At 39.7% G+C, this 12,366-nt stretch overlaps 1 protein-coding gene across 3 annotated transcripts in view; it reads right to left on the bottom strand.

The window, feature by feature from the left end:
- DHRS7B (dehydrogenase/reductase 7B) overlaps positions 1-12,366 on the bottom strand; it is a 68,496-nt gene that overhangs the window by 37,780 nt on the left and 18,350 nt on the right. The window contains exon 1 of one of the 3 annotated variants that reach the window (XM_072597608.1): positions 4,924-5,078. The exons of the other annotated variants lie outside the window; for them this stretch is intronic. The gene's annotated coding sequence lies outside the window, so the exon portion shown is untranslated. Of the gene's footprint in view, positions 1-4,923; positions 5,079-12,366 lie in introns of those variants that run through there. 3 annotated transcript variants of the gene reach the window in all.

Below are 12,366 nucleotides of genomic sequence, written 5' to 3'. Positions count from 1 at the left end.
GAGAAGTTAGAGTTGGATAAACAGATCTCAGAATCACGTGAATAGGGATGAAAAATGAACCCACAGGAGCTTATGAGATCATTAAACAGGATAGTATAGAGTGAGAAGAGGGCCTTGGACAGACCTTTGGAGCACAGTTATGGTTAGCAGAAGGGACCTGGGGAAAGTTCCAGCAAAAGAAAGCATGGTAGTAAATATGTATTATATATATTTATATATATCTCAACCCTATAATATCTTTTGGTGCTGTTGTGTTATCCTGGTCTTTAGAAGAAGAAGACAGATGATCCAGTAAATGAAAATAATTTTTATTGCTTCTAAAATAAAATCTGAGCAAGGACAGAATCACATGCCAAAGGTCTGACCCTGAGAGTAATTGTACACTAGCCTTATATACTTCTGGACTGTCCCAATATCCCAGTCACAAATGTTTTGCAGACTCTACTTTGTTTCCTAACAACAAATAAATTTTATCTCTGCAATGTCACTGAACCAGAATCACTGGGAAACAGCCAGCTGGCTGACTCAGTCTCCTATAACCTACAGAGACTCTTTAAATCCATAATCTTCATTTATTGTGGTGGATTATGTATAAGACATAATGAAAATAAGGATTTGTTCCAGATATCAGGCCAAGTCTATAATGCTGATAAAAGGAATCAGCTCATTATTTGCTCTATCAATTGCATTACTTAAATAATTATTTTATAGTATATATAAATTTCTATCATGCCTTTCAAAATACATTTAGATATTTCACTGTAATGAAAATAATAAACAATCTGTTATTGTTGTTCAGTCATTTCAGCTGTGTCTGACTCCTCATGACCCTATTTGGGACTTTTTTGGTAATACTGAAGTGCTTTGCCATTTTTTTCTCCAACTCATTTTATAGATGAGGAAACTGGGTCAAACAGGGTAAAATGATCTGCCTAGGGTCACAGAGCTAGTAAGTGCCTGAGGCTGGATTTAAACTAAGGAAGATGAGTCTTCCTGACTTCAGGCTCAGGGCTCTATTTACTATACCACCTAATATCTATACATAATTAACTGTAAAAATCATTCCCTTCCATCAATAACCACCGTATTTCTGATAAACACCTATATCCTGCTAAGTGAATATATTTTCCTCTCTCCCTTCATCCTGCCAAACCTAAGCTTGGGCACACTGAGAATGAAAGTGATTTCCAAAGTACAGAGCTCTTTGCCCTGTGTACTATTACGGTTTAGCACTATCTGCAGAGACCACAGGCCAGATGACTATGGCCTATGGGCAGGGTAGTCCCTGACCTACTTTCACAGCTTCTAGGATACTCCTGAGATCCAAGGACAAATAGGTTCCTTAGAGTTCAGCTGGCACTGATGGATCAATAAGGCCATTTCTGTGAAAAGTAGGGGTGTGTGTGTGTGTGTGTGTGTGTGTGTGTGTGTGTGTGTGTGTGTGTGTGTGTGTGTGAGAGAGAGAGAGAGAGAGAGAGAGAGAGAGAGAGAGAGAGAGAGAGAGAGAGAGAGAGGGAGAGAGGGAGAGAGGGAGAGAGGGAGAGAGAGAGAGAGAGAGACAAGATAGACAGAACGCCTGTTTCCTGATTTAGCCTCATCAAGACAACTTCATTTAATGCCTATTAGTTAGACCAATGAAGACAGAGTATGGGTAAACCCTTAGATAACTAAGATTTTGACTTCTTTCATAAAATAACTTTGAGGGACAGTGGGATGGAGGAAGAGGTAAAGAGAAAAAGAAAATCACAAAACACATTTCCTTAAGAAGTAAGGTTAATAACAGTTCTCTTTGTGACCTACATTCCTACTCCCTGATTAGATCAACTCTTTCCCTAGAGATACAGGTACTGGTTAGTGTGTCTAGCAGTCCAAAGCAGCTCCAGTAAGCTTGGTCTGTCCTGAGTCAAAATCAGAATTACCCAAGGCCCTGAATCTCAAAGGCAATCCTAGAACCAAACTTAAGTCTCCCTTGGTTCCTATAGATATGAAATACTCTGTTCTCTCTCCCAAGGTGCTCCATAGACCAGGACTGTCCAGTTCTTTTTCAGTTCACACCTACTACCCTAGAGTTGAATAAAATAAAATGGAACTACAAAGAAGTAGAGAATATGCTGTGAACAAGCTGTCATTCATTTGATTTCATTCTTCTCAATGCTCATTACTCACTTCATGAGGGTTGAAGACTCAGAGAATATCTTAAAAAATGCTCTGGAACAGAATGTGCCCTATAAACAGACTGACTAAGCCAAGAAGACTAGAAGAGACAAACCTCAAGTACTGTTTCACACCTCCAGGGGAGACAGTTTAAAATGAGCCATCTCAGCATGGCTTCTTACTGGAAGAGGAATCCTATGATTTTTATCTTTCATATACTAAGGATACTGAGAATTCAACTAAAGCCCAAAGAGCAAGATATAAAATGTATAAAAGAAAGAGAAACTACAAACCGTCTTATAAATTTCTGCGCCCAAGGAGGAATCTTCCAGGATTCCATGAATACCTGAAACAATACCTTAAGCAATCTGGATCTCCTGGAACCGGAAGACATTTTGCCTCAAGTAAACATGGTGCCAGGTTAACTTAATCCATCTGGTAGTCCTATATGCTGTATTTCTACAGGGAAAGCAGATTCCTGCATTCAATCAAGCCTGTTGTTAAGTACTAAGAATGCAAAACAAGTTTAAAATCAGTTATGGATCTGTCCCAGCTGCCTGGGGAATCAGTTATGGGGGAAAAAAAACAAAACCTATTTAGCAGTCAAATCAATGTGTGCTATTTATTTGGGACAATCAAGTTCAATCTTAGACTAACTCTCCTGATCATTTGAAGGAGAGAGTTTCACAGTGATAATCACTGCTGTTCCAAGACAGTACTTTAGGGGCTCAAAGTTCCATCCTATCTTCACTCCTCTCCTAGAAAATATAAGTAGCAGCAATGAGGGAATTAGAGAAGAGTCCGTGCTATTTGATCTCTTCCATGTACCCAGCTATTATGGGACGTGAGACAAGAGCTGCAATTTCACTAATGTTGGGAGTCTCCCTCTCATCCCCAAGACTGCCAAAACCTGGTCTACAAAACAGGTCAGCATTTTCTCTGCAACTTTCAATCTTAAAAGAGTTGTTGAGAACACAAGAGGACTAAGGGACCTGCTCAGGTTCTCCCACTTAGTGTGTGCCAGAGGCAGGACTTAGAGGCAGGTCATCCTAGCTTGAAACTTGCTTTCTATCTATTACTCACTGCCACCTCTCATGTTCCCATATTATCATTTCCCATTCTCAGTAGTCAGGACTGATTTTGGGGGTACCATCTTCCATCAAAAAAGAGAAGTAAAAGGAAAGGTCCTCAAAATTACACAAAATAATTATGTCTTGGCTGGCATAACCCTCAACCTAGTGGAAAAATGGCCTGTGTAAAGTAGTAAAAGTAAAAAAATATGCATTTTAGTTTTTATTTGGGAGATAACACCTATAAAAGGAATTTTTTTTACATAAATAATTACTTGGTTTTCTATAACAGTAAACTAACTTTACAATTTTAAAAATCCACAACTAATAATTAGATAGGATTTCAGAAACCTAGTGTGTACAATCAGTGACAAGTCTGTTGGAAAGATTCAAATGGGGGAAGTCTTGCTCATATGACTTTCTCTGTTTAAGGATCAGCATGTAGAAAGGAAGGGGGGAACATGTATCAGTATCTTTATGGGTCACTGTGGGAAGTGGGGTCATGGAGAGAAAGAGCTGTTAGGTCTGGAAAATAAGGAATGAATCATTTCTAGGTAACAAGTAACAGACAACTACAGCTAAAAATAAATACTTGGGGCATTACATATAACTTATTTGTGTATGAAAGCAATAAGGTTGTACTATTTCATGGAAAAAAGGCATTAATGTCTATTTTGTATGGCTGATCATTTTACATAGCTGAAAAAACTTTAAGGATATCACTGGTGCATTAAGCCTGTTTGAATTTTATCAACTACACAAAAGTCAGAACCATAGCTATACAAAATTTTACAATTTAAAGTAAAGATGAAAAATCCTCTTAAAGTCAACCACTGGCACTTAAGTCCAGACTCATCCTGAGAGGTCAGGAGATATCACTACTCATTTGGAATTCAACTACTCTAAATTTCCAGAGTGACATTTTTAAAACAGTTCCCAGGACACCAAATAAGAAATGAGACAACACTGTCTTATGGCTGAGATGACCCAGCTCACCCAGGGCACAATCATGCCTTTTAACCCTTTTCTCTATTCCTTCCTCCTTATTAGTAAGAACTTTGTATTACATTTCACAGATGAAGTTTTTCCTTGGAATTCTTTTCTTTTCCCCAGCAGTTTTCAAAAACCCAAAAAACAGAAAAAAAAAAAAAAGACCCATCACCACCTTTACAAATTTTCAATTAGTTCATGTTGGTTACTGGACTTTGTTCAGTTATGACACAGAAATTAAACCATTAATACCCTCCTCTGAGAATAAAAACATGGCTATTTTATAAAAGAAGGTATATTAAAACCCTTTTTAAAGTCAGAAATGGTTGTAGGACAGTCAAAAAGCTTGGATTACATAATAATTCACAATGTTACATACAGGAGAATCAGGTTAAAGGGCAAAGAAGGATTCCAACTGGAAGGAACCCTGAAATTATGAGGCAAGGAGTGGCTTAATATCTTAAAAAGCAATAAGGATCTCTTCCCTGCAAACACATACACACCCGTTCTACTTTCATAATCAAGTACTGTACTAGCTATAATCCAGTCAGTCTATTTAAGGTTACAAGTAGCAGATAAAAATCTGTTTTCAGAAAGTAAGAGTGCTGGTTAAAAGGAAAGTTCCTCTTTTTGTGCCCTAGGATTCTGTTAGCAACAGCATCATGTCCTCAGCTCCAGTTTTTGGACTGAAGAAAGTACAATATCCTACCTTTGAAAGCAGCTCCCTTGCCAGCAGTGGGTCCCAATGCCAGTGTCCTTCCTGGGTCTTCTGACACAAGGGCAGACAGACAAATTGGGAAATGGCAAGGCACCAAACAAATGCTCCACAGCCAACAGCCACTGGTCAGGATTACTGAGAACAGTCTTCCAGAAAAGCAATATGCAAGTTTCCTTCTACGTCCTTTAGAAGAATACAATCCATTGTTCCCCAACCTATCACCAGTTTAAAAAGTTATAGACACATTTGAAAAAACAAAACTTAAAAGAGGGAGTAATATTATTTCTGACTGGGTGACAAGTACCCACAATATCAGAACTAATGGACATTTTACACACATTTCAAATGAACAATATTCTCTGGTAAAACACTCGACACAAGTGGAACAGCGATCATTGAAATATATATTGAAAAATATACTCTGGTATTCTGGCTCTTTTTTTTTTTAAACTAATTTATTTAACTTTTAACATTCATTTTCACAAAACTTTGGGTTCCAAATTTTCTCCCCATTTGTCCCCTCCCCCCGCCCCAAAAACACCAAGCATTCTAATTGCCCCTATCACCAATCTGCTCTCTCTTTTGTCATCCCTCCCTTCCCTTGTCCCCATCTTCTCTTTTGTCCTGTAGGGCCAGATATCTTTCTATACCCCTTTACCTATATTTCTTATTTCCTAGTAGCAAGAACAGTACTCAACAGTTGTTCCTAATACTTTGAGTTCCAACTTCTCTTCATCCCTCCCTTCCCACCCATTCCCTTTGGAAGGCAAGCAATTCAATATAGGCCATATCTGTGTAGTTTTGCAAATGACTTCCATAATAGTTGTGTTGTGTAAGACTAACTATATTTCCCTCCATCCTATCCTGCCCCCCATTGCTTCTATTCTCTCTTTTGATCCTGTCCCTCCCCAAGAGTGCTGACTTCAAACTGCTCCCTCTTCCTATCCTCCCCCCCACCCTGCTTATCCCCTTCTCCCCCACTTTCCTGTATTGTAAGATAGGTTTTCATACTAAAATGAGTGTGCATTTTATTCCTTCCTTTAGTGGAATGTGATGAGAGTAAACTTCATGTTTTTCTCTCACCTCCCTTCTTTTTCCCTCCACTAAAAAGTCTTGCTTGCCTCTTTTATGAGAGATAATTTGCCCCATTCCAGTTCTCCCTTTCTCCTCCCAATATATTTCTCTCTCACCACTTAATTTCATTTTTTTAAGATATGATCCCATCCTATTCAATTCACTCTGTGCTCTCTATCTCTGTGTGTGTGCGTGTAATCTCACCCACTACCCAGATACTGAAAAGTTTCAAGAGTTACAAATATTTCTTTCCATGTAGGAATGTAAACAGTTCAACTTTAGTAAGTCCCTTGTGACTTCTCTTTGCTGTTTACCTTTTCATACTTCTCTTCATTCTTGTGTTTGAAAGTCAAATTTTCTTTTCAGCTCTGGTCTTTTCATCAAGAATGCTTGAAAGCACCCAATTTCATTGAAAGACCATTTTTTCCCCTGAAGTATTATACTCAGTTTTGCTGGGTAGGTGATTCTTGGTTTTAGTCCTAGTTCCTTTGACTTCTGGAATATCCTATTCCATGCCCTTCTATCCCTTAATGTAGAAGCTGCTAGATCTTGTGTTATCCTGATTGTATTTCCACAATACTTGAATTGTTTCTTTCTAGCTGCTTGCAATATTTTCTCCTTGACCAGGGAACTCTGGAATTTGGCCACATTGTTCCTAGGAGTTTCTCTTTTTGGATCTCTTTCAGGTGGTGATCGGTGGATTCCTTCAATGCTTATTTTGCCCTCTGGTTCTAGAATCTCAGGGCAGTTTTCCTTGATAATTTCATGAAAGATGATGTCTAGGCTCTTTTTTTGATCCTGGCTTTCAGGTAGTACCATAATTTTTAAATTGTCTCTCCTGGATCTATTTTCCAGGTCAGTTGTTTTTCCAATGAGATATTTCACATTATCTTCCATTTTTTTCATTCTTTCGGTTTTGTTTTGTGATTTCTTGGTTTCTCATAAAGTCATTAGCCTCCATCTGTTCCATTCTAATTTTGAAAGAACTATTTTCTTCAGTGAGCTTTTGAACCTCCTTTTCCATTTGGTTAATTCTGCTTTTGAAAGCATTCTTCTCCTCACTGGCTTTTTGAACCTCTTTTGCCAATTGAGTTAGCCTATTTTTCAAGGTGTTATTTTCTTCAGCATTTTTTTGAGTCTCCTTTAGCAAGGTGTGGACCTGCTTTTCATGCTTTTCTTTCATCTCTCTCATTTCTCTTCCCAGCTTTTCCTTCACCTCTCTAACTTGATTTTCGAAGTCCTTTTTGAGCTCTTCCATGGCCTGAGCCCATGGTATATTTATTTTAGATGTGTGGGATACAGAAGCCTTGACTTCTGTGTCTCTCCCTGATGGTAAGCATTGTTCTTCCTCATCAGAAAGGAAGGGAGGAATTATCTGTTCACCAAGAAAGTAACCTTCTATAGTCTTATTTTTTTTCCCTTTTCTGGGCATTTTCCCAGCCAGTGACTTGACTTCTGGGTTTTCTTTCTACCCCTACCTCGCCTCCAGATCCACCCAGCCAGCACTTGGGGTCTGAGATTCAAATGCTGCTTCCCAGCCTCAGGGCTTTGGACGGGGGGCAGGGCTGCTATTCAGTGTGAGATTAAGTTCAGGTGCTCAGGTCAGGGCAGGGCCGCCTCACGGGGCTCAGTTCCCTCAGGGGGTTTATGCAGAGACCTTCAACAATGGATCTGAGCTCCTGCCTGGTTGGAGAGCCCCTGTCTGCTGCCGCCCCTGCCGCTGCCTCCGAAGGCGGCCCAAGCCACGGGGATACCCCACCCCCCTGTCGGTCGCCCAAAAAGACTCTCTCACCGACCCCCACCACTTGTGGGTGGAGGGACCTGCGCGGCCGCTGGAGATTCCATCCCTGAAGCCTGCTGGGATCTGCTCCTCTCGGTGCCACACGGCCAAGGCAGGGCTGGGCTCCACTCTGGTCTGGTGTGCTACGAACCTTTTGTGTCAGGTTTTCAGGGCTCTCTGGAACAGAAATCTCCTCTGCTCCGTTGTTCTGTGGCTTCTGCTGCTCCAGAATTTGTTGGGAGTTCTTCTTTACAGATATTTTATGGGCTGTGGGTTCAGAGCTAGCATATGTGTGTCTTTCTACTCCGCCATCTTGGCTCCTCCCCCATATTCTGGCTCTTTAGAAGATTATGATCCAAATATTTATCTAGGAGGAAATTTAGTACAGTAGAAAGAGCACTGGCTCTGCAATTAGGTTCATTTATTGTTCTTTATGCCAATTTCACTCCTACCTCAGACAGTTACCAACTGTGTGACCTTGGGCAAATCACCCTGACCTCTGCTAAACTTAGTTTCTTCATCTGTAAAATGGTTATGATAATAATAATAGTACCTATCTCATAGAGGTGTCATGAGGATTAAATGAGTTAGTTTACACACAGTACCATGAAAATCTTAAAGGGCTATACAGTATAAATACTAGCTATTATTATTATTATTATATAAGTCTGAATCAGAATCTGACGCTGCTTCAGTGTAACCATGGCGATGCAGACTCTTTCCAAAGATCCTACTGGTCAACAAATTCATGATCTGTGGAAAGGTTTTGGGGATTATTTACAGAGATTTGGGGTAAAAGGTCTCTGGAAGGGAATATGGAATGTGGTATGTGGATGGATCTCCCATCATGGGAAAAATAGATTTTTAAAGGTTATTTTATGCTGTGTTATGCATAGGTTTTGAATTTAAATGGGTTCCTACAACAAGCCTTACTTTCTTTTTTGTGAAGCTGGCTGGAATTTTACATCTTTTTTTTTTCCTGGAATTTGTTGAATTTCTTGGTATAAATGTAACTGTGGTCCTTCCTTACCAGGACAGTTTATAAAATCTGGGCATTATTTTAGTTTTTTGGATTCTAATTTGTGTTTTTTGTTTTTGCTTTTGCCTCAGAAAGGGAATTTGACTTCCCACTCTGGAAATTATATTTCATTCTGCAACTTTTCCCATAACGGGCAGACTACTATCCTGTGGCTACTGAACATATTTTTCAACTTTTTCAAATATATTTCCAACATAATTTTATTCTACTTCTTGGTTACATATTAGAATTATTCTACCAGTGATCATTCCAGTAAAGTCTTGTTTAGTCCAAATGTTCTTTTTTTTTAGAAGATGTGACTTATAAGACTTCCAGACTAGCTTGTCTTCCATAGTCTATCTGCTGCTAACATGGATATATTGTTATGTAAAATGTTTATGCTGAACTTCACTTAGATACTTGTGGTTATGAGAACACTTTGAATTCAAATGGTTTACACAATTATTTGCTATATGTTAGTACAAGAAATAGGTTATTGATAGTTTTTTCATGATTCTGAGTTCATACCTATCGATCTGATGATGCTTTACATAATAACCTCATGTTTAAGCAAATAATTTTGTTTGCCGTAATGCTACAATTTTTATTGCTCTAAATATTATTATAGGTGTGTGATTCAAGCAATATCCTAAAAAGATAGGTGCTGACATTAGGCATAGATCCGGATTGTAAGGATAATATTTTAAGAATATTACACAGGGATATGAAATTTAGAATTAAACTCATTAACACAGGACCATAGATTTAGCACTGGAAGGGATCTCAGAAGCCATCTAGTCCAATAACCTCATTTTATCAACATGGAAGGGTTAAATAAATTGTCCAAAGACACACACAAGTGTAAGCAGCAGAGCTAGGACTCAGACATAGATCCTCTGATTCCAAATTCAGTTCCTTTCCACTGTATCATGCCAATGGCAGAAAGAAAAAAGGGGGAGACAGGAAGCTCCAGGGGTGAGGGAAAACAGGAAGAAATAGGAAGAACTGTCTACCAGAAATACCGCAGCCAATGCTGTCACTTGTGGCTACCATGGCAGAAAATGGCTTTATCCTACTTAGCCACTGGAGAGGGGGGTCAGATGTTGTCCCTCATACTGGAAGAGGAAATCATTAAGTCAGGGTCAACGTACAATGCAGCTGATCAGACCAATAGCTCAGAAGATTTTACCACAGGTTGGACACAAATAGCCTGTATGAACATTCAAAATGGAGATAACTCTAAATTTTCACATCTTATGTTTCTTTTGAGCTACTGCAATTCTTCTTTGCTCATTCCACACAGCTTCTTCTTTGATGTGGGCATGCCATGCTGGGCAGGCTATGCCAGTGTCTCCTATGTCTCACAAGAAATATCAAAGTTCTTTACTTTGAGTGTCTTTGTATCACTTCTACTGACCACCATGTAAGTCCTTCATAAAATAGATTTTTAGGCAAACTGTGTTTTGCATTTGATTAATACAGCTAGCATTTGAAGGACACTGGAGTTGTATCCTCTGCAATAGAGTTTGAATGCTTAGCAGGAGAAAAGACCTCAGTGTCCAGCACCTTATCTCACCAGGTGATCCTCAGAATATTTCTAAGACAAATGAAAATGAATGACTCAACAAATGAAAATTCAAATGAAAGTGATTTAATTTTCTGGCATGGCACTGGTACACTGTCCTGGTTTCACAAGCATACAACAATGAGGTCAGCACAACAGCTCTGTCTACCTTCAGTTTCGTAGGCAGCCTAATATCTCTTTTCTCTCATACTTTCCTTCAGAATCTCCCAAACACTGAGCTGGCTCTGGTAACATGTCTGTCAACCTTTTCATCTTTGTATATATCCAGGAAAATATATTGCCAAGGTAAGTAAACATCATAGCATTCAAAATTTCTCCATTTGCTGGCACTGATGGTTCCATATGTGGATGGTGTGGTGCTGGTTGGTGAAGAACCTCTTATTTTCTTTGTGTTGTCAGGTCAAAATTAGCACAAGCAGCAGAACACTGACCCATACTCTATTACATCTCAGCCTCAGAGGCTGAAGTGGGTGCGCAGTCATCTGCCAATAAAAAGTAGCATATCAATTCTCCCTCCACTTTAGTCTTGGCTTGTAGCCTTTTCAAGTTAAATAACATTGTGGCTGCAATCAATACCTTGATACTACTTTCATCCCTGTTGTAGAAAACACCATGCTTAAAAGCATGGGAGCAAGAACACAACCCTGCTTCTTCCCACTGGTGACTGAAAAAGCTTGAGAACATCATCCATTATCCAGAACCCGTGCAATAATGCCATCATGAAACTGGCATAAAATACTAATGATCTTTTCTGGGCAACCAAATTTTGCCATGATCTTCCATAAGCCTTCACAACTAACATTATCAAAGGCCTTGGTTAGATCAATGAACATTGTATACAGGCCTCTGTTCTGCTCTTGGCATTTCTCTTGGAGTTGTTGGGCAGCAAACACCACATCAGTCCTTTCTGAAGCCACACTAGGTCTGGGGTAGATGACCATCTTCCAGGTGAAGGGTCAGAGAGATTCTGGAAAGAACCTTGCCAGCAATGACTAAGAGAGCGAACCCCTCCCTGTGAATGTCACAGGACAACATATTTTCTTTCCTTTATAGAGACAGTCAATGGAAGCATCCTTAATCTCCTAGGGGATAATCTTTTCCCTGGCCATACAAGCCAGAAGACTTGAGTCAGTTTTTGTTTGAGCACTGGACCCCCTGCCTGGTAGATCTCTGCTGGAATGGAATCAGCACTCTAATCTGCTGCCGCTCAGTCTTCTAATAGTCATGTTGCTTGGGGCCACTGCTTCTGTTGAATGTAACTCTGCAGTCACACATCACTTTTGTCACTCTCACATCCTTTCAGTCTCTTCCACTTATAATGACAAAGTCTATTACATGCCAATGTTTGCTGCAAAGGTGCATCCACAAAGTTTAATTGTGTTTAGGTAACTAGAAGACAGAGTTGGTGATGAGAAAGTCATGAGACATAAATCTTCAGTAGTAAGAGTAACAACCTTTGCTGTTGCTATTTCCAACTCCGTTACTCCCAAGGACTCCTTGTCATGTCTGATAGTCGACATCAAAGTCACCCAGAACTTGTCCTCTTTCAGCCCACTGGTGATGAGGGCCTCTAGGTTTTTACAAAATTTTTATTTGACCTCGTCAGGTTTGTCATGGTAGCAGCATACTCAATAATGATGGTAGCATGGCACTTTCCTGCAAGTGGCATTCATCCGTCTCTTAGAGGTAGTCTCCCCAAATGTAGGTCCATGTAGCACACAGCCTCATCATTCCTGATCACCATTTCAGTCATACTACCTTCTGCAATCACTATCAGTTTGATGTCTCTGAATGAATGAAAGAACAGGGTCATCTGGGCTCCACCATTTCATCATATGTTCCCAAGATGGAAGACATGGTCACATGCTGTACCCTGCCTTCTCCTTCATCTCCTGGGGTCTTTTTATCAGAATACTATGCAGATAATCCCAGAAAACTTCACACAGATCATGATCTCAGGGTCAGTGATATCCTGCA

This window comes from Notamacropus eugenii, chromosome 3 (assembly GCF_028372415.1).
Source record: "Notamacropus eugenii isolate mMacEug1 chromosome 3, mMacEug1.pri_v2, whole genome shotgun sequence".
Taxonomy (NCBI): Eukaryota; Metazoa; Chordata; class Mammalia; order Diprotodontia; family Macropodidae; genus Notamacropus; species Notamacropus eugenii.
This window is presented reverse-complemented; position numbering and strand designations above follow the sequence as displayed.